Raw genomic sequence first — 25,103 nt, 5'->3', positions numbered from 1 at the left:
TACCATCAGTCTGGGAACCCAGGGCCCAGTGACCCCCACCCAGGTAATACTGTCTCCCACTGCCAAATGCTTTGTTGCTGCCCTGCAGGAAGGAGAATTTGTAGCATGGAGATGCTGGGCTTTACTGGTTTCTTCACAGACAACCCATTCAGTCACTAGGTATTTGTTGTGGCTAGGAAGTTCTGGATTGGCATTTAACCCATATCCACAGGCACGAAGTCCTCTTATCAGCAGACATGTATTTATCAGCGTCCGAGGCCCGGGCACTGTGTTAGGCCGTGGTGCACAGCTGCAATGAGACAGAGTGCTCCCTGGGGTCACTGCACCCTGTCTAGGCCTGAGGAGGGTGGTGTGGGGCAGGGACTTGCAGGAAGCTACGGAAATGTGGACTGGGCATGTCCTCCCCCCCCCCCCCCGCCCCCTGCAAGCTCTTCTCTGCAGAAAGTGAGTGTCAGATGATTCCTCGTCCACACGACAGTTCTTCACCGTCAGCCTTGAGGACAACGCAGAGCCTGCTCCCCTGGTGCCATCAAACTAGAAACCAAGGCACTCGGTGCTCCACTGGGGAGAAGAGGCCCAGGCTCAGCCAGGGAAGCTGGGGTTGTCGTGACTGAAATCTTGGACCTTTCCCCATTGGACCTGAACCCCATTAGACCGCCCTGCTGCTGAGTCACTCGAGTCCCTTTCCCTGACCCTGTATCCACTGAAGTTGCTGGCAACATAGGCCCCAAATGCCAAAACCAGTATTCTGTTCCATTTTCCCTCGTGTTGCAACTGATTCGTGAGATAGTAATTTACCTGACCAATTAGTGGGTAGAAGTCTTTGGAGTCTGGCATCTATATCTATATGTATGTGTATGGGCTGGGAAGGTGGCTCAGTGGTAGAGTGTTTGCCTTGTATATGTATGTATATGTATGTATATATACACACACATATATGTATGTACCTGTGTATATATAGATATAGATATAGATACAAATAAATTAGGCCTGCTGCAAGTGGCTTGTGTCTGTAATGCTAGCTACTCAGAAAGCTGAGATCTGAGGACTGTGGTTCAAAGCCAGGCTGGGCAGGAAAGGCCATGAGATTCTTATCTCCAATGAACCACCAAAAACTGGAAGTGGCGCTGTGGCCCAAAGTGGTAGAGCATTAGCCTTGAGTGAAAAAGCTCAAGGACACTGCCGAGGCCCTGAATTCAAGCGCCATGACTGATTTAAAAGAAAACAAAAAATTAGGCTTATCAAACTGCTAGCCTGGTCTGCTTTCTCTGATTTTAACCAGTCTCGTGGCCAGGCAGCATACTGTTTGGCTGCAGCAGGCTAGCATGGCTCAAAGCAGCTACCAAAGCACAGGAGTGTGACCTATTTTTATACGCCTTTCCCAGCAACCCGAATGGATATTCAGTGGTTGACTTCCTTCTGATGTATTTGGTTCTCATTTGGATTTTACTTTCTTAAAATGGTTCTTTGGGGAAATGGAATTCTGGCAGTCTTGGAAAGGCTAAACCTCAAAAGTCCTGAGAAATCACACTGAGATCCTGAATCAGGGTGGTTCTCTGCCCTTCTGCTGTGGTTCACCAAGCCTTTCCCCGCCTTCCCTCTCTCCCTGGTGACAACAAATCCACAGGCTTCCTCTCTTCTGGAAATCAGCCTGACTCTCTGTAAGCCCCTTCTACTCATCCATTCATCATCCATCATCTGTCTTTCTCTCTCTCCAACTATTAATTTATTCAGTAAATGTGAAACCTCTACTCTATTCCAGGAAATGGGCCAGAGCTGTGTTCAAATGTTTGAGACAATATGAAATAAGAAAGGTCCATCTCTCCTTTCTCCAGCCTTCCAGGCTAGCTAGGAATGCACTGCTATACAAATAAATTTAGAAATTATTTTGTACATAATGATTCACAGATGAGTTATAGTAGGAATAAGTGTGCCCCAAGGAGAGTCGAAGTTACTCTGTGAGTTCTCTTACCAGGTGGCCCTTAAGCTGAAGAGTGCTGTTAGCAGTAGATGGAGAGGAAGATTCAGGAGGGAAGAGCTGGCATGGAATGGTGCTAGTATGGCTAGATCAAGAGCAAAAGGAAGTGAGGTGGAGAAAGTTGGGGTGGCAGGAGAGGTGTGGCTCTTTGGGCAGGATTTAGGAGAAAAGGGGGAAGCCCTAGGAGAAAAGGAGATTGTGATGATGGAGTCTCAGGTGTTGAGAAAGAGCATGTGATTGCCTTGCTCAGGAAGGGGACTCCTGGGCAGGTGGACCAGAGCTCAGGGAGCCTTAGGAGGCCTGGGTATCTCTCCATGTCCTATGGGAGAGGGGACGTGGGCTAGAGCGGGGACAGTGGCAGAGAAGAGAAGCAGAAAGGTGCAAAGTACACGTGAAGACACTGGTGCTGTGGGGCAACCTGTGACAGCGTTCTGGCCGTGAAACCAACTTCAAGCCAAACCAGATCCTCAGCAGCCTCCTCCTCCCACTCCATGGCTGCATGAAGGCTCAGGGTCAGAGAAATATGACTGCTTTCCCCTTCTTCCATTTCTGGTGAGATTGTGGTGTGCAGGCAATGCCCCTGATCTCTGCCTTTTCTCAGTGGTGGAACTACTAGAGACTCTAAACCGAGAGCCTTGGTGGCATGTGCCCCTCTCCCCACTGCTCTTCTTCTCTACTCCCTCTTTCTCCTAGCCATGGCCCTGTCAGCTCACCATGGGGAGAGCCACATGCATTCTCAATCTCCACCCTCTTCTTCAGCCATCCTGTGAGCTGTGAGGCTGTTCAAACTCAAGAACAGGCAGTTGGGAAAAGCAAGTTGCTCAGACCTTACAAAAGTTAGGAAGTTGGAAAAAAAAAAAATCACATCATCAGTTCAGTCCCCGAATACATGAATGTCAGTAGCACCACAGCAGGGCACATGGCTTTGCTCTCTCAGATAGAATATACTCTCCTATCCCTTTGCCTAGACAGCATGTTTGCCAGTGCTCTTCTGTGCTGTGCTCATGACAGACATTACTAATCAATAATGATGCTTTTCCTCAAACTAATCCTTTAGGAAGATTCTCAATATAATGCATCCAGGCTCCTCAGTCGACCAGAGTTGGTACAGAATATGAAACCTACTTCCTAGCCTTGGGCTGACTCTTGAATTAACACAGTCAACAGGAAGATGGTTTAAATGGCTAATTTGGTTGAGGATCAAAGCTTATCAATAGGCAAACTTCCTAGTCATTCTCTTTAGGTGGTTGTTAATTCTTCACAAGTTCCCATGATTCTGATACCTACATCATACCACTATGAACCTCCTTGGCTTCTCCTGACAACAGATCACTTTTTTTTTTTTACATTTACCTAAACTCTCTCTTGCTTCTTTTTCAGAGAAAAAGAAGGAAGTGCAGAATTATCAGGCTACCATGAATTTGCTTTTCAGAGCTGCTTAGCTTTCTTCAATATTTGACGGTTGTTGTGGCCCTTGGGTGTCTTGGTACCCCAGAGAGATGAGTACACATTTTAAAAACAAATAACTGGATTTTCAATACCTGGCTTTTCAGTGATTGTGCTTGTGCACGTATCAGCCACACGCAGGGCCGTTGGCTAACCTCTCAATGAGCTCAGGGTACTTTGACTGCTCGATCTTCAGTCATAAGGGCACAAAGAGCCTCTTGCTTCAAAGAAAATAGAGCCGAGAACTCCAGAAGAGTGATTTCACGCCCTCATTTGGGAATCTAAGGGTGGCTTTTTGTTATCTAACCCAGAGCTCATGGAATTAGACTTTCATGCCCAATCACTCAGGTATTTTTTTCTCCAATCTTACTAGCTTGGCCTGGCCTGGCCTGGTCTATCCCAGGTACAACTTGTAGTGGTGATGGGATCCTTGTACACAAGGGGGCGCAAGCAGGCTTGTTTTCTGGGATGGCCCTAAGAAATTCTCAGCAGCAGCAGCAGAAGAGGTGGAAGGATGGCAGGCGGGACTGCCAGGAGCCACTCTCCCTGGGAAAAGTGCTGAGCGAGGGTGGAAGGGTGCTTTGGAATGAGGTCTGCAAAGGAGAGCGAGCGCCTTATTAATCGCTTTAAGCTGTTTTCTGGGTTTGTTTTCAGAGCTGAGGATAAAGGGCAGGTTACATAAGGCCCTGGGCGTTCTCTGGGCACGGAGTGAGTCAACACGCTGGGAGCTAGTATCCCAGGGCACTCTTTCAAGCTGGCTGAGACTCGGGACCATTACACTGAGGCCACTGTTTGACCCATCCCTGAGCCAGGCAGGAGCTAACCACATCCTTGGGCAGTGCCTCTCTCTCTGGGCCCTGAAACCACGGAAAGAGGCTCAGAAGCTCTCTCTCTCTCCAAACTTTGAACCAGCCCCAGGAAAATGGGGTCGTGCTCTCTGCCCCAGGGAATAAATAGCAAGAGCTCATTTCACAGAGCAGACTTCTGCACTACTGGCCTACTTTCTGCACTAAGTGGCAGGAAGCCAGCTCAGGGGCTCCCCGCCTTCCTCTCCACCTCTTCCAGAACCTTCAACAGGGCTCTTGTTCTCGCCGTGGATGATGACCATAGTTTCCCAGCCCATCGGTGAGAAATGAGGTGAGGAAATCAGCCCAGGGGTTTGATGGCCAAATATTTCTTTCCCTAGGAGGACAGCGCATTCAAAGCCCAGAGTGGCAGATTGGAGTTAAGCCAGCCATGCACCATCTTAATGAACACTAATGCAGAACTGCAATCACCGTGGACTCCAAAACACAAACAAGAACTTTAGACAGGGAACCTCATCTACCCAGGAGGCTGGGCACAGAGGCCGGGCACTGTTTTTATGGTTGCTTAGCAATGGAAAATGAACTGCGCCTGCCTCTTATCGCGGGAGGTAAAGGTAGGACAATGAGCTTTATTGGACTGAATAGGTATAAAATTAGTTTATTCTTCCTCACTTGGAGAAAGCAATTGGCAGTGCTGGGAATCACTTGGAGCAGGGGAGGTTCACAGGTAAGGGGGTGACTTTCTCTTTTGTTACCTTAGACAACACTAATCTTGTTTTTTCTTCCACCAATAAAGTTTGGACTTTTGCCCAGCTTCCTTCCCAGACTATCAGTAGAGAAAATACCTATATTCACCCAGAAACCAGGGCAGAAAGTAGAGTGAGCTCTAGGATCAGAATTTAAGGAGGGGTACCAAGAAATGAGTCAGGATAAAGGATAATTTAATGTAATATTAAATGTGGACATTTTGGAAGGTTCATTATTTATCATACTATACTTGGCTTTAAATTAAATCATGAGGGGCTGGGAAGGTGGCTCAGTGGTAGAGTGTTTGCCTCATAGGCATGAGGCCCTGGGTTCCATTCCTCAGCACCACATAACAGAAAAGAGCTGGAAGTGGCGCTGTGGCTCAAGTGATACAGCGCTAACCTTGAGCTGAAGACCTCAGGGACAGTGGCCAGGCCCAGGGTTTAGGCCCCACAACTGGCCAAAAAAAAAAAAAAATTAAATCATGAGTTTGTTAGGTTAAAAAAAAAAAGGCTGTAAAGCATCAACCCCATGGATGAATAAAAATCCACAGGGAGCTAGGTGCTGGTCCTAGCTACTCAATAAGCTGAAGTCCCAAGGATCACAGTTTGAAGCCATCCTGGGCATGAAAGTTTGTGAGACTCTTATTTTCCATTTTCCAATGAACAACTAAAAAGCTAGAAGTGAAGCAATGGTTCAAGTGATACTGCATTGAGCGATAAAACCCAGAGACAGTGTCTAGGCTTTGAGTTCAAGCTCTAGGCCCAGCACCAAAACAAGCAAAAAACCCATAGGAAATAAAATGTTCAATTTTCAAATAAAGAAAGGCTTGGTATCATCAACTTTTATCCCTTGGTCTTGAGCTCCAATATAATACTGCGTAATCCAGCCATTGCCGTATTTACACAGGGAAGGGTTTAGGACTGCACTTCTGAAGAGAATGCCAGTGCTGTGGTACAGGGCTGTTGTTTTGTTTTCTTCTCTTTTTAAGTCAGAGATGAGGTCTCAGACTTAATATCTAGGTCTTGCCTTCCCTCATTGGCTGGAGATGTACTGCCTGAGCCATGCCTCCAACCCCCTCCTTATTCTTTTGGTAGTTCTTTAGCCTGCCTTTTCTCAAACAGCAGGGATATGGGTAGCCTTGGGGAGGAAAACCCACCTGTGCCCCAAAGAGGGCTGAAGGCATGGTCCACATAGCACAGCACCAGACAAGCAAGTAAGCTGAGCAAGGGAAAGCCTTGTATGGAAAGAAAACCAAACAATCCAGTGACCAGGAAGAGCTGACGCAAAGTGGAGAGGTTTGTCTGTCAGATGTCGGGCTTGCTTAACAGTTATAGTAAGTGAGATAGCATGGTACCTACCTAGATCAATCGCCAGACACTTCCCGTTTTCCCTTTGCTTCCCAGCCAGCATCCTCAACCACAAGCTCCACCGTGATAGGCTGTGTAGACACAGGCTCCAAGCAACAAGGCCACATGACTGTAGACAGAAATCTTTGAAGCTATGGGCCAAATTCAGCTGTGTGTGTGTGTGTGTGTGTGTGTGTGTGAGAGAGAGAGAGAGAGAGAGAGAGAGAGAGAGAGAGATGGGACTTGAACTCAGGTCCTGGGTGCTGTCCCTGAGTTCTTTTGCTCAAGGCTAGTGCTCTACCTCTTTGAGCCACAGTTCCACTTCCAGTTTTTGGTGGCTAATTGGATATCAGAGTTTCATGGAGACCTTTCTGCCAGACTGGCTCTGACCTGTGATCCTCAAATTTCAGCCTCCTGAGTAGCTAGGATTACAGCCACCGGTGCCTGGCTTATGCTTTTTATTAAGTTGTTTTTCTCAGGTATTTTGTCATAGCAACAGCAAGCTGACTAACACACTTGGCTTGGAACTGCATGGCTCTGTCTCCATCCTCTGCTACTAAGGTCATGTGGCTGTCTGCCTTGTGTGTGTCTATGTCTCTGTATCTTTATCTCTGCCTCTTTCATAAGGATACTAGCCCTTGGATTTAGGACCGACTCTAATCTTCTAATAAGAGCTCATCTTAACAAACTGCAGCTACAGGATGGAATCCTTGCTTCCAACAAGGAGGCTGGAGGAAGAGTGACTCTCCTATGTGTATACAGTTAAAAAGAGGGACCAGGATTCAACCCCGGGCCTGTGTTGCTCCCGGCACAGTGTCTCTATTACCACCCTTCACTGCTTCTCAGTTGTCTCCATTTGTAGAATTGAATCAGAGTTTTATTGCCTTCAAATTGCTGGGCACAGCATCCTAACAGCATTTCAGGGACCAGGGCCTTAGAAATCTCATTTCCCCTGGCCCCGGCCCTCCAGGGAGCAGCATCTTTCAGATTCCTTTGGAAGCAGATTCACTGGCACAGCAGTCTCGTCTTCCCGTGGCATTCTCTGGTCACTTCCCTGGTTCCACTTCAGGGGCCTGTGCCTACCTATCCTCCTCAATATCACTAGTTCCTCATCATCAGTGTGTTGGTAATTAGCAGGAGAGTTGAAAACACAGTTCAGAAGCTCAGTTACAAAATATTAAAAAGATCCCCCCCCCCAAAAAAAATCAACACATCATCCACCAAACCCTAACCCACATCTTCTATTGGAACCAATCCAATATTTCTTCACATTGATCTAAACACTCCCAATTTTGTTGTCTGGATTGCTCTAATCCAGCGTGTGTGTGTGTGTGTGTGTGTGTGGTGTGTGTGTGTGTGTGTGTGTGTTCCTTCTCTAACAAAAATTCTATACAACTCAACAAAACACAAAACGCATTTTTCTTCTCCTAATGGATGTCACTGACCTGTACAATCCCTAGGGGAAAAAGTTCTCTTAGTAGGACTAGTTGCCCAGGTATCCTGGTTGATCATGGCAGTATTTCTTTACCAGCTAAATGGGCCCAATTACTTTGTCTTAACCAGTTCCCGTCCAGGTTGGCCTCCGGTAGCCACGCTTGCTTCTTTCTCTCCAGGCCTTTCCGCTGGCTTTTCCTTCTGCCCAGAGCTCTCTTCCCCTGGGAACTTTTATGGCTCATTCTTTTACCTCCTTTGGGTCTCTGCCCACAGGTCATCTTGAGAGGGACATCTCCTCTAACCATTCTGTCAAGAAAGCAAGAAGTGCCCTGCCCCCACCCCAGGCCTTCCTCCCCTCCATCCTCACAGCCTCCCTCTCAGGGCGACCTGGCTTGTCAAACATTGATCGGCTTTTCCTCCATCTCCTTAACAAGAATGCCTGCTCTTGACAGCAGGACTTTGGGGGTTGTACCATAAGAACAGTATCTCGCACACACCAAGGGTGTGTAAATATTTGTGCGAATAAATGATCTCTAAGTTTAAGCAAGAAGATTCAATGTTGAAATTATTATTTCAACTAGGCCCTGGTGCTCACGCCTGTAAACCTAGCTACTCAGGAGGCTCAGATCTGAGGATGATGATTCAGAGCCAACAGGAGCAGGAAAAGTCCATGAGACTCTTACATCCAATTAGCTACCCAAAAGCCTAAAGTACAGCTGTGGCCTAAGTGGGAGAGTGCTAGTCTTGAGCATAAATGCTCAGGGACAATGCTCAGGACCTGAGTTCAATCCCCAAGACCAGCACCAATAAATAAATAAGCAAACAAATAAATATTTGGTCTATTTTTCCAAGAGAAATGAAGGATGAACCTTTGCTTCAGGCTGTTCACTTTTTGCTTTTCAAAGTTGCTTTTTCAATTTTTGCTTTTTCAATGTTGTATATAAAGTTTTATCCAAGAGATATATTCTGCCAAGAAAGAAGCTTCAGCCATCAATAGTGACACCAAAGATTCTTTTTTTTTTTTAAGTGGTGGTCATGGGGCTTGAACTCTGGGCCTGGGCACTGTCCCTGAACTCTTCAGCTCAAGGCTAGCACTCTACCACTTGAGCAAAAGTGCCACTTTCACTTTTCTGGTGGTTTGCTGGAGATAAGAGTCTCATGGACTTTCCTGCCCGGGCTGGCCTTGAACCATGATTCTCAGATCTCAGCATCCTGAGTAACTGGATTACAGATGTGAATCACTGGCACTCAGCAAGGATTCTTAGTTTTTGGAGGCCATGGACTCCTTTGGAGTCTGGTACAAAGTACACCATTTATTTGCAGGAAAGTATGGAACATGTGGTAGGGGTAGGAACTGTGAGCGCCCACAGCCCTCTCCCGTCCACTCCCCGGTTTAACATCCCTGTCTTATCCTAAGTATTCGTTGAATGAATATCTCGTATTATTATTTCTCAGCTTTACCCCCAAATGTATTTTGCTGTAACAAATCACCACAAATTTGATGCTTAAAACACAGAGATTTATTCTCTGACAATTCTGTATGCAGTGTCCAGAACCAATACCCTTGATCTAAAATCAAGTGTTAGCTAGGACAAGCTCCAGCTAGGAGGGTGAATCCCAAATCCCCTAGGCTCTAGAAGAGAATATTTTCTTCTTTTTTTTTTTTTTTTTGATTCTTCACTTTTCAGCTACTGGGAGCTCCTAGCATTCCTTGGCTTGTGGCCACGGTCACTCCTATAGCGGTGGGAAGATGCAATGTTTTTCCTTCCCATCATCAGGGTCACAGTCAACATTCCTATAAGACAGGTTAACAAAAGAAAAGCATAAACTATTTAATCATAGTATTGGGTTACATGGGCAGAATCCATATTGGTGCGTAGGTTCAATGAAGCAGAGACAGCTGTGTGGAAATGTAAATGGATAAAAAGAGAATGATGTAATCATAATAAACCCATGAGGAAGCTTAGCCAGGCCTGTCTACTGAGATTCTTCTCTGGCTCTCTGTTGTAGAATTTCTCCCTCCAGAATATGGACCATAACTTGTCTGAAACCAGGAAGGGTCTTACAACCTATTATTGGGCAAAACAGGCCATAGATCTTCTTCATAGTCAGCTTCTAGACAGAGAGGAGTAGGGATTGGGAAAAGGGTATTAATTCTAGTTTGTCTAGCTTTGGTGACAAGAAGTGTCTATGGCTCACTTTAAAGGAAAACTAAGAAGTGGAGGACAGGAGGGTCAGAGAAGGCCAGAGAGAGCTTAGCTTTGAGTCTGCTAAGTGTGACCTTCCCAACACCCTTCAGCTCAAAGTACTTGACACATCAAAGCTCCAGACCCCGAGATAGTGTTTCTGAGTCCTGGACTTCTTTTTGCCTTCTCTTTCATGGCCGTCAGACCTCCCCGAGCCTCCCTCGCAATCCTGGCAGTAGGATCTCCAGCTTACATGGAAGATCTGGTATAATCTTCTCACCGCAAGATCCTTAATCACATCCTCTCAGTTGTTTCAAAGCCATCTCCAACCACACATGCAGGTTCCAGGATTAAGGCCTTATGTCTTTGGGAGCCACTAGTCAGCCTACAGTACCAAATAAAGAGAGAAAACAGCACACATCAACATGCAGAGAGTTATCCGCAGATGTATGTATGTATTTATCTTTTTACTATGTTGTGAAGCTGGGTAGAGCGAGCATGTAGAAGGCTGGGCTACCTCAGGCTCGGCCTCAGGGGATTTGTTTAGAAGTCACAGGAAGCATTTCAGGTTGCCAGAAAGCCGCACATAAACAAGAGAGAGCTGGGAGACTTATTTAAATGACTTTCTAACCCCAGGGTGTCACCAGGCTGCTGGTGGTGAGCTTGTCTCCGGGCTCAGATACCCAATTCCACTGAGGGTTATCTGTGTGTAAGGTGTTCCATACCCTGCGGGTACCCCGGGCAGCACTGAAAGCCAGGTAGCTACCCGCCTGTAAACTTTGCTGCAGTGAAGAGGAGGGATGGGATTGCAAGCAGTCACTCCCAGGTGTGCGAGAGACTGAGAAGGGCATCCTTACGGAGTGAGTGAGGCCACAAAGCGAACCACTTCTGCAAAGGCTGGCTGCCATTCCACCCCCTCCGTGTCCATCAGAGTAACAAAGATAATATCTTCAACCCCAGAGGGTCGCACAGTCCCTCTTTTGCCATTAGGTCACACTCATTTGTTTAAGCAAACGTTTCCAAAAGATTCCCACCCCTGCCCCTGCCCCCTCCATCTCAGAACCTGAAGCAAGGTAGCCAGTCTCTGAGATGGGACTTTTCAGAATTTTGGGTTAAAAGCTGTTGAACAAAATCCCACCAAGTTTCAAGATGTCAAGTGGCTGTATTCGTGATTCTAGAATCAGACTGGAAGTACTCTGTTAGTGGTCTGACCGGATAGATTGGTTTTTATATGCAGAAAAGGGCTAAAGAAATCAAGCAGAGAACAAAATGCACAGCGAACATTTTGAAGTTACCTATAAGGCAAGGAAGGGAAGACAGAAGAGGAGAGAAATCACTGCTTGGTTAATGCCAGGTAATTGCAGGTTACTAACTTGGTAAAGATTAAATCAGAGGGACCTTGATGGTCATCCCAACTGTCCTGTTTGGGAAAACAAGGTCTGATCTCTCCTGATTTCTCAGGAAATCAGGTAACTCAGTTTTAGTTTGGTGGTATGAAACTTTAGCGTGTGTGATGCCATTTTGATTTTTAGTCTTCTCCATATGGGCCTAGTATAGAAGCCTAGTCCAAAATAGTGATCTATAATTTTTATTTGACAAGTCCCAAGGTAAAAGGCAACAAGTAGGCTATCATTCAAAAGATAGCTACAGACCAGCCCCGGAAGGATTTCCAGATATATGGCAGTGCTTACCCTCTGTCAGTCAATCTCTGTCTTCCACCAATATATACAAGTCTAGAAATCTGTGGGGACCCATGAAGCAAGAGGAAGTGATAGCTGCTAAGCTGAAGATTGCCTCTCCCTTCCACAAAGCTGTCCACGTCTGCATCCCTGGCATTGGCAAACATGCTACCTTGCAAATGGGATTAAAATTAAGAAGTTTCAGAGACAGAATTTATCCTGTATTATTTAGGTGATTCCAATCTAATCCTTTTCTTGATTGGTCAGAAAGAGTTGTGACCAGGAAAGAAAGAGAAAGACAGCTACAGAGAAGCAACTACTGACCTCCAAGGGAGAACAGAGTGGAGGGGTCCACAGCCCAGAATGTAGGCTGTCAGCTTCTAGAAGCTGAAGAATAAAAGGAAACAGAGCTTCCTTCCTCAGAGTCACCAGAAGCAAGACCCGCCAATGCCTTTGTAACCCACTGAGGTGTCCAGTGAGACCCATATTGGTTCTGATTGATGCTCTAATTGAAGCTACTTCAGTTTGCGTATAGCAATGATTTTACAAAAAGAAGAAAACTAACTGATCAGTGGGCTATATAGATGAAAAGGAGTTCTTTGGATTGCTTTCTTTTCTTCTCTTATTTTGTCATTTGTAGGGCTTGAACTCAGGGTCTGGGTGCTGTGCCTAAGTTTTTCTGCTCAAAGCTAGTGCTCTACCACTTTGAGCCACAGCTCCATTTCTGGTTTTCTGGTAGTTCACTGGAGATAAGAGTCTCATGCAGTTTCCTGCCCAGGCTGGCTTTGAACTGCAGTCCTCAGATTTCAGCCTCCTGAGTAGCTAAGATTATAGGTATAAGCCACCAGGGCCTGGCAGTTCTTCAGATTTCTGAGAAGTCCGCTCTCTAGCCAATGGGAGCTCCAAAGAACTACCTGCCCCTGGAGATGCAGAAAGGCACCAAGAAGGTTCTAGCCCTCAAAGAGGCACAAGCAAGGGGCACAGGAACATAGTTCCTGGGATCAAGAATGGATGCATCCCCAGGCTCTAAGTAACATAACCATGAACTGTGGTGTCTCCCTATTGCTGGTGGGTGGTGCTGGCTCATGTCTGGACCCCTAAGAAGGGCTGGGGTACTCACTTTGCCTGTTCTCCCGGCATGCCCATGCTAGTAATGTTTCCCTTGAGGTCTTCCCTTCATGAACACTCATGCCCTGTCATGTTGGGGGCAACTGACTGAGCCTGATATGGGAACCTCTGGAGTTTGAGCCTGGGACCTAAGATTACTTTCACAGTGACTTTTCTGACTGTCCACTCTCCGGGAATTCCCACATGGCCAGTTATCCTTTTGGGTTTTGACATAAGCTTTATTATACTGGCATGTGTTAGGTTTTTAAAAAGGAGGCCAACTAAGAACAACACTGCGCATGTGGTATTCAGGTAAAAGGTAGGTTTATTCATCGTTCGGTCTGGCACTAGGCCATGTCGGCACTCCACACAGCTGGGAAAGAGGGTGTCTGGCCCTGGGCTAGGTCTTATCTAGGGTAGGGGTGGGAAAGGTATGGCCAGGTAAAGGGTGGTGGGACCAGGTAGGAGAAAGTTGTGGCCAAGTAAAATCCAGATATGACCTCATCGGATGCAGATGTGACCTCTTCCAGGTGTGCCAGTTGTCTAGGTAACGCAGGTACTGGGCGGAGACTTTGCTATGAGGAGGGTGGAATCTGCTCGCCATCCAGGAGTAGACCTTACAGCATGGTTGATTACATCCTTGGCCAGTGTTTTGCCCATATAACGATCTGCTATAATGCAACTTTCAGGTCAATCATCTGGTCTTTCTACCTCAGTAGAAGGACATGGTAGAGAGTTGGTCATTCAACTCACCTACCCGAATCTACATTGCATTAATCAGTTTACAACCCCAAAGAGAGGATGACAGAATTTTCAGTGGTTTCATTTTCTCCAAATATTTTGTACACAATTGGAATTTTTCTAAGGAATTTATTATTCTTTAAAAAAAAAAACAAGAGCAGGTGGGTTTGACCAGGTGCTGTGATACACGTGTATAATCCCAGCTACTTGGAAGATAAAAGAGAGGAGGATTTCACTTGGAAGCCTACCTGGGTGAAACGTTAGTAAGACCATCTTAAAGAACAAGGCAGATGTCAGGGCACATATTTGTAAGGCTAGCTATTCAGGAGAAGGAGATCCTGGTCCAAACTCAGCCCAGGGCTAAAATTATGGGATGCAATCAGGAAAAAAAAATATGACTCAAGGAAAGAGAAAAAAAGGAGGGGTGGGGTGGAGGAATGGCCCAAATAGTAGAGCACTTACCTGATACACTGAGCCCTGACTTCAAAGCCTAACTGCTGCCAAAAGAAAAAAAGAAAATGAGGAGAAAGGAAATGAAGAAAAGAAGAAAAGAGATAGATGGTAGGACAAGAGAAGTAGCCAACTTACTCTTACATTGGGAATTCCAGCGGCCAATTTAGCAATACCAGAAGCTGTTAAAATAATCCACTTGAACCATGAAACCCACAATTTTACTCCCAACCAATTGTCCTCGGGAAATACACTACAACATTAGAATCCAATTTCTGAATATACAAAAATTGCCTTCTGAAGAATTGTCTTCATGATCTGTAAGAAAGAAGAGGTTGATAGATATTTTCTGTTCCATGTTTGCTACAGAGAGTTATTTTGTCCTCCAGGAGTTTCCATAATAAAATATATTTGAACGGTATGTGCATTTTTTGATCACTGTGAAATGAAGCAGTTGATCTGAATTGATCCCCCTGGATTCCATAAGGTTCATGCAGATCTAGACAGAAGGTAGGCGAGCAAAATCACTCCATTTCAAGAGCAGAAGGTGCTGAGAGCTAAGGAGCTTTATCAAAGACACTGACATTGAACCCTAGCCTCAGGGATTCTAGGGCTGGCTGATCTGGAGCATTGCTGGACAGCAGCATTTGAAAACCCTCCCCAGACAATTCTAATGTGCAGCCAAAGTCGAAAATCACACCAGACCATCAGAATAAATGGCTGCACGACACATAATTCATAACTGTCCTTTCAAAATGCAATAGTTACATGTTCCCAGGCTGCCTGCTCAAAAGGTTCGCTGTCATTTTTACTGAAGTAAAATTGCTGTGCAGAAACGCATGCATGTTGTATTCTCTGCAGTAAGCTGCTAATAGCAAACAGCTCAGAGATGATTTACATGTCCATCAACCATGGGAAGGAGAGACAGACATATTGAAAATATTTCTACAGTGGCCTATTACACAGTAGATAAAAATGAATGAACTAGATATACAACAACCTAAGTCAATTTCACAGAATATATTGCTGAATGGAAAAAGTTGAAAGGTAACTCTAGTGTGATACTATTTATGGCAAAATTAAAAAAACAAAACAAAACACAGCACTATGGAGCCAGGTGCTGGCAGGTCACACCTGTAATCCTAGCTACTCAGGAGGCTGAGATCTGAGGATCACGGTTCAAAGCCAGCTTGGGCAGGAAAGTCCATGAAACTCGGTGGTTTATTGTGGTGGCTCAAGTGGTAGAGCGCTAGCCTTGGGTTGAAGAGCTGAGGGACAGTGCCCAGGCCCAGAGTTCAAGCTCCATGACTGACAGAAAAACAAACAAACAAAAAACACTATGAAAGACTATAGGATGGTGATAGTTTAGATTATAATCAAACCAAGTGGAAAGATATACAAATGTATATATTGGAAATTTCTTTGGAGAAGTTAAGCAAAAGTAGGAAAAAGGCAAACAAAAGGAACAGCAGTTTTATTACTGATGTTTTATTAAAAAGAAAACAAACTAAATATGACAAAAATGTAACTGTTATTTCTGAGTAATGGATACATGTATGTTACACTATCCTCTACAGCTTCTTGTGGTTTATAACTTTTCAAATAAAAAAGCTCTATAATAAATGAATCAATTAATATAATACATAGCTGAAGAGCACATACACGAGAAGACAGAGACAAGCACTCTACCAGAAAGCAGAACAAAATTCTAAAAACTAAAATGTGAGAGATAGGAGAGTGAATACAAAAATTACAGCTAGGAGAGTTCCAACCTCTGTCTCAAGAATATCCAGAAAGTCAATAAATAAAGAAGATATTAGAAAGTTTGAAGTTAAAAGATACAATACTTGAAAGAAAAGATGACTATGAAAGAATGAGTTAGGGGAAGTGGTAACAAGAATTGGCAGTAGATATACTGATAACATAAAGGAATAAAACATTTTAAAAAGGAAAAATGGGGTGGCGGGGAGGATTGGGGTGGGGGGGGTGGGGAGAGAATGGCAAGGGATGGGAAGGGGAAACAAAGGAGGAGGCTACAATGCTTGATAAGAAATGTACTCATTATCTTGCCCATGTAATTGTAACCCCTCTGTACAGTATTTTCACAATAAAAAAATGAAGTCAGTGAAAAATCTCAATATTTTAATTCCAGAAAAATGGACAGTTGACATTGCAAATGCAATAATTATACAATTCTGGAAGGCATAGTGCCATAAAGCTCTGAAGAAGATTTTAAATCTTGAACTCTGTACATGGGCAAAAAAAAAAAAATTGATTGAGCCGGGCGCTGGTGGCTCATGCCTGTAATCCTAGCTACTCAGGAGGCTGAGATCTGAGGATCGCGGTTCAAAGCCAGCCCGGGCAAGAGAGACCGTGAGACTCCTATCTCCAATAAACCACCAGAAAACCAGAAGTGGCGCTGTAGCTCAAGTGGTAGAGTGCTCGCCTTGAGCTGAAGAGCTGAGGGACAGCACCCAGGCCCAGAGTTCAAGCCCCACGACCGACAAAAAAAAAAAAAAAAATTGATTGAAATGCCATTAGAACTTACTGTTAGATAGACAAAGACTCAGCAAGTTTTTGGTTTTGCCTGAATCCTTTTTGAGACTCTCCAGAAGATGTAAAATAAGTTGGAGACTGGAAAAGCAGATGCAACTGACAATTGTATGGAAAGATATAGGTAATGCTTGAGCCCAAAGCACCACTGAAAATACAACTGTGAAGCTCAATGAACCATTAGAAGAGAATTTCATATTACATTCCAGAAAGTTTAAACAAAACTTGGGAATAGGTAGGTAGAGTGGGTGCGTGGAGAGTGAAGGAAGGTACAACAAAATAGTGAAATCTAGACTTCCTGACAGGGGCAACTAGTAGGCCCTGGTTGATTTTCAACCCTAATACAGAAATATTGACTAAATGTGTTTAGAAAAATCATTCTTTAAATTCTTGAAGCAAGAATAAAACCAATCAAAACACGAATTATTTTTTTTAAAAAAGGAAAAATAGAATAGTCAATCCAGCTAAAGAAGAAATAGTGGAAGAAGCAATAGGACAAGATAACAGGAATATGATCACATGCACTAATCATAGCCAGAGGGAGTAAAAGAGAAAGATTAAATATTTTAGACAAATGTTCTTCATGAGTTCTAACTATAACCAAAAGATGTAATAGTTTGATCAGAAAAAGGAAAAACGATATAGATTTCCTCAACAATTGAATTATGTTCCAATAAGCCCATTGTGAATTGAAAATGTTGTAAGTAAAAATTGCATGTACTATACCTAATCGAGTGTACATCAGAGCTTAGGTAAGCTACCTTAAGTACACTCACAACACTTACTATGAGTCTGTAATTGGGTGAGACCACCTGACATAAAGCCTGCATAACAGAGTTTTGAATTCTTGAATATCTCACATAGTTTATTGAAAGATGTACTAAAAGTGAGAAATAGAATGATTGCATGGTCATCATTGTAAAGTTAAAACATTATAAAAATGGAGCTGGGAAGGTGGCTCAGTGGTAGAGCGCTTGCCTTGCATGCCTGAGGTCCTGGGTTCGATTCCTCAGCACCACATAAGCAAAAAAAAAAAAAAAAAAATTGCACAAAAACATTATAAAAATGAGCCATGGTAAGTCAGGAATCATCTGCATAGGAAAATGCCAACAACAAAAAAATACATGTAGTAGTATTAAATGAGATATTAATTAACCAGGAAAAAAAAATGTGCTAGTCCTGGGGCTTGAACTCAGGATCTATGTCAGGTGATTTCACCCAATTACAGACTAATAGTAAGTGCTGTGAGTGTACTTAGGGTATATTACCTAAGCTATGATGTTCATTAGGTTAGGTATAATATATGCAATTTTTACTTACAGCATTTTCAATTCACATTGGGTTTATTGGAGCATAACTCAGTTGTTGAGGAGAATCTATATAGGCCTTTTACCCTACTACCTTGCCACAGCTCTACTTTTGGCATTTTGGGTGGTTAACTAGAGATAAGAGTCTCACAGAAGATGGGCACTTGTGGCTCACGCTGTAATCCTAGCTACTTAAGAGGCTGAGAATTGAGGATCATGGTTCAAAGCCAGCTGGGCAACAGTCTGCGAGACTCTTATCTCCAATAAACTACTCAGAAAAAGTTGGAAGTGGCACTGTGGCTCAAGTGGTAGAGCACTACCCTTGAGTACAAGAGGCTCAGGAACAGTGCTCAAACTCTGAGTTCAAGCCCTAGGACTAGAAACATAAAAGAGTCCCACAGACTTTCTTGTCCAGGCTGGCTTTAAATCATGATCCTCAGATCTTAGCCTTCTGAGTAGCTAGGATTACAGATGTGAGCTACCAGTGCCTGGCTGAATATGTAGCTTGTGAAGTCTAGAAGAGAAAAACATGAAAACTCAAAATATAAGTAAATGACCAGGAGCTGGGCACTGGTGGGTTATGCCTATAATCCTAGCTACTCGGGAAGCTGAGATCTGAGGATTGTGGTTCAAAGCCAGCCTGGACAGGAAAGTCCATGCGACTCTTATTCCAAGAAACCACCAGAAAACTGGTATTGGTGCTGTGAAGAGCTCAAGAACAGTGCCCAGGCCCAGAGGTCAAGCCCCATGACAGAAGAGGAGGAGGAGGAGGAGGAGGGGGAGGGGGAGGGGGAGGGGGAGGGGGAGGGGGAGGAGGAGGGGGAGGAGGGGGAGGAGGGGGAGGAGGGGGAGGAGGAGGAGGAGGAGGAGGAGGAGGAGGAGGAGGAGGAGGAGGAGGAGGAGAAATGACCAAGAAATGCTAATTATAAATGACCAGGAAATGCTAATTATACTGATTTGTCAGTGCATGTTTGTATATATGCTGAAATAGCACATTGTCCCTATTAAAATGCATGACTGATATGTATCAACCAAAAACTGAAGTTAAAATAAAAGAAAATTGTATTTATTTATTTCTGTTACCTAGGTTTTACTATGGTTACAGTTGTGTATTTCTTTAAATAGATTCTTTATATTTTTAAGTTTTTTATTTAACAAATCTATTTTTAAAGGTAAAAAGGCCATGTTAATTTTAAAAAGAGTACTTTGGGAAGATAAGGGGAGGCACAGAAATGGAGGGACGAAGGGTGAACAAATGCAGCAGTGGCACTTATTAGACACTGTGTGGAAAATGAACTATACAACTTGTGGGGGTGGTGGATGGGAGGGAAAACTGACAGAGTGTGAGGGAAGGGGTGACATTGTTCAAAAAGAATGTACTCTTTATGTGATTTATGTAATTGTAACACCTTTGTATATCACCTTTACAATAATAAAATTCCTTTAAGCCAGAAAAAAGTACTATTCACCAAGCTGTTATTAAAAGTCTTAAGCTCTTTTGCCTGTTCAATGTGTTAAAGCATGTAAAGCAGTGAAACACACAAAGATAAAAGAGCTGATAAAGCTCCAGTTTTGGCTATGACTGGAAATAATAACGAAGGCAATCTAAGCAACCTGTCTTCTGACTATCAGAGTTCAAAACAAATCAACACTGACTACCAATGATGGCAATGGGTAAAAATGAGAATACAATGTAATAAAAGCAATGGCACCCAGCTAGGGCAGTATTCAGAGGAAAATTTATAGCTTCAAATTCATTTGTCAAAAAATAACATTGTGAACCATATTAATAAATACTTTAATTCCAGAAGTCAGAAAAAAGAATAAAATAAACATAAGGAAAATCTAAGAAAAGAATTTTAACTCCTTTAGAGATTAAAGAAATTAAAAAATAGAGATTAAAGATTTTTTAAAAAAGTAGACCTCATTAGAAAAGCTAGAATCTGGCTCTTCAAATATAAACAAAGTAATAATATGGATATGATGTTGTATCTAGAAAACCCATGAAAATCAACTTAAAACTCCTAGAATTCATTACTACAGTCAGAAAGATAAGGTGAACAAATAAAAGTGAATAGCTTACTTGTACTCTAATAATAACCAATGAGAAAAATACATTGGAAATCATTCTTTTAACAATAATGAGAAATATTCTCAAACATCTAGGAATAATTAATAAAAGTATGTATAACCTGCACAAGAAAACTCTAAAGCAGGAAGACTGAGACATTAATGAAGAGTTCAAATAGAAGACTGAGACATTAATGAAGAGTTCATATACTACGAACTCAAGATTATAGCGTTATCAATTGTCCTCTATAACTATCAATTTAGTCTAATACCAATTTGACAAGATTTATAAAGCCAAGACTAAATTTCATCTGGCAAAGTAAATGCACAAGAAAATCTAAATTTTGGGCTGGGAAGTTGGCTCAGTGGTAGAGCGCTTGCCTTGCATGCCTGAGGCCCTGGGTTCAATTCCTCAGCACCACATAAGCAAAAAGAAAAAAGCCGGAAGTGGCGCTGTGGCTCAAGTGGTAGAGCGCTAGCCTTGAGCTGAAGAGCTGAGGGACAGCGCCCAGGCCCAGAGTTCAGGTCCCACAACCGGACCCCCCAAAAAAATAAAAAATAAAATAAAAAATAAATTAAAAAAAAAGAAAATCTAAATTTTAAAAAGCCCTCTCAGAAATTAAAACCTACTAAATGTTATACTAATTAAACTTAGCACAATACTTTTTTTTTTAGGGGGGTGACCACTTCATGGAATAAATTGAGTTTAGAGTTCAGGATATTATATAGAAGCTACTTTAAAAAAGTAGAAGAAAGACATGTCATTTAAAATGTGGGGGATTTATTATTTAGGAAAAAATACACTAAACCCTTATTTTGTAACATATACGTAAATTTCAGCTAGTTTTGGGTTTAAGACTTTAGGAACCGTAAAATCAGAACAACAAATAATTACAGTAGACTGCTTGTTTGGTTTTTAATTAGCAACAGAAGGCTTTTTTAAGCATTAAATCTGGATACTAAAAGCTCAAAGAAGTTTCCCTACCTAAAACTAAAAAAAAAAAAAAAAATGTGTACTCCAAAACCTATTTTCAATAACTTAAAAGAAAGAGTATGGACCAAAGGAAACATTTTTTTGCAACAGTTAGAAAATATGTAAATGAACAATGTATACAAGTTTATAAATCTGTAAGAAAGACATACTCCAATAAAGGAATACTTAACAGAGAAGAAGAAATAATAACACGGCCATTAATCATTGGGAATGGTATTTGGTCTTACATTTAGGACAACATACATAAACAAACAAACAAAAAATAAATGTTATTTTTCTCTTATCAAAAGAGGCAAAACACAAGAAGACTGATAACATCCAGAGCTGTCGAGGGCGGGAAGAAAAAATAAATGCTGCCACTGGGTAAAGTCCTTCATCAGCCAAAACCTGGGGCTTCCAGCCCTGAGAATGGTCAACATAGCATGCAGAGGTCCAGGAGAGATAAACCCAGGAAGGAGTGTAAGGAAGGAACAGCAGAGATTTTTTTCCCCTCATTTCTTCTAGGATTGCAATGGAATTTATACTAGATTTGGTCATAAGACATATTGTCAATAGGCTGGAAGCCTCTTATACCTAAACTAGGCTAAAACTAGTAGGGTGTGAGACATCTACACCAATAGTAAACCTGTTACTGAAGACAAACCCAAACAAGCCCTCTAAGCTTGCTTGCTCTTAGTTGACTTAAAAAATCAGTAGTTTTGGAGATCACATAGCTGAACAATACTGTATTGGCTTCCTGCTAGCTTGCTATAGATTATACCTCTGAGGCGTGGGTTATGATCACAGTTGCCTAGGTTACTTTGCAGAAACTTGAAGCCCATTTTTTGCTAAAAAAAAAGACTGATTCTTGGTGGAAGTAGTGGTTTGTGCCTATCATTCTAGCACAGAGGATGTGTGTGGGACAGGAGGTTTGTGAGTTTGAGATCAGCCTGGGCCAGGCCAGTCTGCACTATAGTGAGCCTGAGTAGTCTCTAGACTCTAAAAAGCAAACCAAAGAAACGAAACCCCACCACTCCTTCATTAAAGCCTACAGATACGTTAATGGATGGCTAAAGAGAGATACAAGGCGTGGTATCCAGACTTCTCTTTGCTCCTCCTGCCTGTGGATGACTCTGTATTCTTTCCCTTCCATAAGGTGTGTTCACATGCACATCTTGGAGAGGGCACAGAAGCAGGGGAAAACGGTGAGAAAGTGCAGCAGTGGAGCTCTTTGCCGCACAGGCCATCGAGGAAGGAAACTATGCAATCTGGGTGGAGAGGGAAGGGAAGGAATTAGTGAGAATGAGAGAACAGATAACACCTGTAATAGAAAATGTACTTATTACCTGACGTATGTAAAGGTAACCCGGCTGCCTAGCACCTTTAAGACCACAAAAAAGTAATTTAGAAAACCAAAGACATATTGGTCATGTTGGAAACGTTGGTTGATCAAGAGTACCATACAGGGTTAACTTGGCCTTATTGCCTGTTTAGAACAGATTCTGTTCCTTCTACTCTGTCCCTGTGCTTGCTTGCTCCCCAACGTACGCACCGAAAGTCCCTCTGCCTCCATCACGAGGCCCAAACCAAACCACAAGGCCAGGATGTTTATGGAAGGAGATGTGGTCAACAGCAGGAGGCACTCAGGGGTTCCTCACCCACGCAAGTCCTTTAGCACTATCATAAACATCAAACCATAAGGTGAAGACATTTATGCAAGGTGATAAGACCAGCCACAGAAGTAACTCAGCAATTCCTGGGTCAGGCCATCTTAACACTTTGAGGTCAGTTAAAGTAAGACAACTTTCAAGGTCCTAAGGGAAATTCGCATTCGAGAGAATGGAGAAGAGAGAGGAAAGGATGGGCTACAGATGAATGGGTCAGACAGTCAGCTGTCTTCTCCTGAAGACAGATTGTATCTCACTAGGATTAACATGAACTGGGCCTTTGAGAAGCCCTTCTGGCTACAGTGTGGATGCCTGGATGGAGGCCAGTATGGAGGTGGAGGTAAGATGTGGCCATGGCAGAGGTGGTCTACCTGAGCCCTTGCACGGTTCTGCCTGCTGATCCACACCTCACAAAGTACTCCAGTACTCACAAGCACTCTGAGAGTACGCCAGTGGCCTGGTCAGGGTGACTTCGTAGAACACATTGACTTGGGAGAATCCCACATGTACACACGTACTACCCTCTGATGCTACTTAGTCTGCAATCTTCCAACTTGACCTTTCTGGGTTTCTAGAGCTCTATCGTCACATTCCAAGTTATTACCCTCTTTTCCTTTTTTTGTGGGGAAAGGGTGTTGGGGTTCTTCCACCATGGCTCTGGGGGCTCCTGGCTCAGTTCTTGTGAGGTCAGGAGTTGAGAAAGGGAAGACTCCATCTTGAAGCCTGGAGAAAGAAGCAGCTGCCTGGCTGCATTTTCTCTGCCTTGCTTATTCTGCATTTCTTTCTCTCTCTCTCTCTCTCTTTTTTTTTTTTGGTGAGCTGTTTTTGTTTAATGTAAGCAGAGCAAATCCATCCATAGCAAAATCAGAGAAAATAACTTGTTGATGTGTAAACCAGGATGTCACAAATAACCCTGTTTGTTTAATTATAGCAGGCTGAGTGCTGTGAGCAGGGGAGGGAGTGGGGGTAGTGGTAGGAGGGGAACTCAGGATACGCGCATCCCGGAGGCCTGCGCGAGGGACCTTGAGGAAAATGTGAGTGCCTAGAGTCACGTGGATAAACTAGGGCACATATGGTGCATGAGTCAAGCTCAACTGAGTGGGTAGACAGCTTTTGGTGCTAATGGGAGCTTGATGTAGCTGCTAGACAGAAAAATTAAATCGTAGGTGAAAGGATTAAAAAAAAAAAAGGATACCTGGAAATAATAAAGCAATGAAGATAGAAGATTTTTGTTAGGTGCAAATGCTCTTCTGCATCAGAGTGATGGTAGAGAGCAGAGAGCACTAAGAATGGTAAGAGGGTCTCCCATCTCACCCCACCTACCATAACCTCTCCTTTATTGTCTTAGTCCATTTTGTGTTGCTATGACAAGATACCCAAGGCTAAGAAACTAAGGAAGTTTATCTTCTTATGATGCTGGTGGCTGGAGTGTCCAAATAGCACAGCACAGACATCGTCACAAGGGAAAAACAGGAAACATGCCCTCATGCAGAAGAGGACAAGCACATGGGATGGTCTCACTTGCTAACAACCTGCTCTCCCAAGAGTTAATTCAGTCCCACACAACCTGATCCCACCCCACAAGCAATAATATAACAATCCATCCCTGCGGATGGAATCCCTTCATCGCTTACCACTGCACTCCACCTCTGAAGAGTTCTATGTCCTCCACGTACTCAGCTTGATAAGGACTACAGCCATCTGGAGTCCTAACCACCATGATTGCTTCAGAGCAACTGTGGTTGGTTTTGTTGCATAGCTTCCCAGCATTCTATAAATAGGCAAAACCATTAGGCTGCTATGTGGGGCTTTACAACTAGATCCGGGCTCCAGGGAGGGGCCTGACTCTTGGACATCAGCTTAAAATAAGCCAGGTACTTTCCAGCCAGGATGAACTCACTTTTGTCTAAATCCATAAATGCATTCCTCTCTCTGACCCAAATTGTGGGCATCCAACTGGTCCTGCTGCTCCCCAGGGGAGCATCCTCCTATCAGTGAGTCCCCTCAGCACTTTACACTCTGCAGTCCTAGATCTGTCTGCCTTTCTCTTTCTTCTGTCTCACAGCACTGGAGGCTGGTTCTTGTATAGCAAGACTGAGTTATTCTAGACAGTACCTTAACACTTTCCAAGTGGACCAAGCTTCCAGCACAGGACTGCTTTGAGGGGGAACAAATCACATCCACACCATTCAAGGAGAACACTAGAACTTTTGAATTCTAGAGGCCATGCAACATAGGATGTAAGAGCAGAGGATCTGAATTTAGATAGACATGGGCTAAAGCTGGTTTCAGATTTTACATCACAGGAGGGGTAGGGTGAATATGTATGTTGGATCTTGAAAGCAAATTTGTCCTATGAAAGATAGTTGGACTAGGTCAGTGACAGATCACTTACCTTGGAGGCTGTATTGGGAGCTCCACACCAGCAGGTAGAGGTTGGGCATGCTCAGATGAACCACCTCTACCCTGGTTACACGTCATGCCGCCCAAACCCCTGTTTTCTGGCTTGCTCTACTCCGTGCTGCAGCCCAAAGAGGCTTCTCAAAGGCCACCAGTCCACATTACTCCTTTAGCTGGACAGAGTTTGTTTTCAGAAGAAGTCCCAACTCC

The 25,103-nt window shown here is 43.5% G+C and overlaps 1 long non-coding RNA gene across 1 annotated transcript; it reads right to left on the bottom strand.

The window, feature by feature from the left end:
- Positions 1 to 9,363: 9,363 nt before the first annotated feature.
- LOC122118620 lies at positions 9,364 to 24,209 on the bottom strand. Its single transcript, XR_006149421.1, has 3 exons — positions 24,128 to 24,209; positions 10,200 to 10,331; positions 9,364 to 9,555 (listed from the first exon to the last, which is right to left on the bottom strand). It is a non-coding gene; the product is annotated as an uncharacterized LOC122118620 (long non-coding RNA).
- Between the last annotated feature and the right edge of the window lie 894 nt (positions 24,210 to 25,103).

This window comes from Dipodomys spectabilis, unplaced genomic scaffold (genome assembly GCF_019054845.1).
Source record: "Dipodomys spectabilis isolate Male_0828 unplaced genomic scaffold, ASM1905484v1 ptg000157l, whole genome shotgun sequence".
Classification (NCBI taxonomy): domain Eukaryota; kingdom Metazoa; phylum Chordata; class Mammalia; order Rodentia; family Heteromyidae; genus Dipodomys; species Dipodomys spectabilis.
Note: the sequence above shows the minus strand (reverse complement) of the source record. Positions and strands in the feature narration are given on the sequence as shown.